This window comes from Vulpes lagopus, chromosome 6 (assembly GCF_018345385.1).
Source record: "Vulpes lagopus strain Blue_001 chromosome 6, ASM1834538v1, whole genome shotgun sequence".
NCBI classification, from domain to species: Eukaryota; Metazoa; Chordata; class Mammalia; order Carnivora; family Canidae; genus Vulpes; species Vulpes lagopus.
In genome coordinates, this window is record NC_054829.1 from 120289380 (window position 1) to 120291619 (window position 2240).

General features: G+C 33.1%; 1 pseudogene; it reads right to left on the reverse strand.

Annotated features, from left to right (window-relative positions):
• Positions 1-1332: 1332 nt before the first annotated feature.
• LOC121494115 lies at positions 1333-1434 on the reverse strand (annotated as a pseudogene).
• Positions 1435-2240: the final 806 nt, after the last annotated feature.

Consider the following 2240-nt stretch of genomic DNA (forward strand, 5'->3'; position numbering starts at 1 on the left):
AGCAGGCTCCACACACAATGTGGAGCGATGTGGGCTTGATCTCACAACCCTGGAGGTCATGACCTGAGCTGAAATCAAGACTGGCACTTAATCAACTGAGCCACCCAGGTGGCTGGTAGTAAATTATCTTTAAAACATCTCTATACTATTTATTTTATATAAAGAACCTCTTACACAATACATAAAAATATTGTTTTATGACATTCATGATTATTTTCTCTAAATATTGAATACTAGTTTTTCAAAGCTGTCAAAATGAAGGTGTTAAATGTATCCTAAAAAAATAGTTAAAATTTATGAAATATTTTGTAATGTTGTTCTTTCCAAATGCATTAAGTTTCTAATACCTTATACTTTCCCATAATCTGGGTCTGAATTTTATTATAATAAAAATATAATTTCTTATTAATTAGATCAAAAAAACAACCCAAAACATCTGGGCTGAGTCTTTCTTTTTAATCTGCACTCTTGTGCTCATTTCAGTAAAATGTTGTTGAATAAAAACTCCAAAGCCAATCACACAGTCATATATATGTATATATACATATATACACACACACACACAGAGACAGAGACACACAGAGGAAACATAATAATTCTTTAAAGAACTAGTGTTGATGGGAAGTTTTATTTTAGGTTTTTGATGTATTGTCACCATTTGGCTCTAATTATAAACTCTTATGATTTACTGTAGATTTTGAATTAACCTTAAATATTGAACCTGCACTATGATTAGTTGGTTTACAAATTTCCAGGCTTAGGAAATTTTGAGTAAAGTTCCTTTCACAAAATAGATGAACAGTATCCAAGTGGTGCTTCTGATATACCATAGAAAGAATAGTCTTGTGGTTCTCTGTAAACGCAGGTGTAGGGCACTGAGGAAGAGGACTCCAGAATGTTCTATCAACTTTTGATTAGCCTACAGTAACCAGATGTTGCCAGGATAAAATCTCCAACTTCCTTTACACACTTCTCTGGTGAATAACAGAGCAGTCTAATTAGACAGACATGACGTCACATCTTAAATATATAACTTTTCCTCCATTAATTCTTGAATGGCTCCATTACCTTTAAAGTAAATATAAATATTTACATTGTTCCTAATGCAATGAAAATTTGCATCCCCAGGAATTGATTGTACTTTATAATGCATTTTACCTTTATTTTATTGTTAATATTAATAGACTCCATAGAGAAAAAAAATTAGCATCATTGTAAACTGTTTCTGATTATTACATGGTCGTATTTTGGATTTCCAATTCTTCTATTTTGTCCCTATATCTGAAAATTTATAATAACACAGGTTTACATTTCTCTGCTTTCTTAGGTCTTAAGTGATAAGATAGGCTTGCTTTGTGCATAACATGTCTCACTTTATTAAACTGATAAGAACAGATACTCCACTTGATCTTAGCCAAAAGGCCAAGAAGCGGTAATATATCTCACTTTAAAATGATGAGTTGCCCAACCACCTGCTCCAATGAAATGATCCTATAATAAGGCAGACCACATGCAGTATTTTAAAAACAATAGTTGTTTCTCCTAGCATAAAATTTAATGATATTTTGATCCATCCTGCAGATGAAAAGAAGTTGAAATACATTCCAACATTTCCCTTTCCATTTTACTTGATTTAATAAACCTGTCCAGCGGGTGAGACTAAGAATAGCCTCTTAGAAATATAGATCCATGATATGGGGCAGGAAATAAACTTGGAAGAGATTTTTCCAAGAGACACCAAAAAGCTTCCAACAGTTTGGAAGCAGCAGATCTAGTCGAAAGTAGAGCACAGAATCTATTGCTTGCTAGCTTGTGACAGTGGGAACATTAGTCTCTTGGTGCCTCAGGTGCTTTATCAACAAAATAGGAATGCTGACTCAATTAGCTTTGTATTGCTGGGGAGCAAATTACCCCAAACTTAACGGCTTAAAACAATGCCCATTTTAGTACATTATCCCGCACCTTAGGTGATGAATAAATCTAGATAGATATTATTCCTATTATTATTAACGGTTTACATGGATTTAAGTACTGAATAAAGACGTAAAAATAGAATTAATCAGTCACAGTGATTAAGCATGATTCACGTAATCAGAGATGTGATGTGAGATTTATTTTCTAAAACAGAAGTCTGGAAACTTTTTCTCTAATGCACCAGATAGTATAATAAATATTTTAAGCTTTGTAGGCCATATGGTCTTTATTGCAACTCCTTAACTCTGCTACAGTGGAAGCATGAA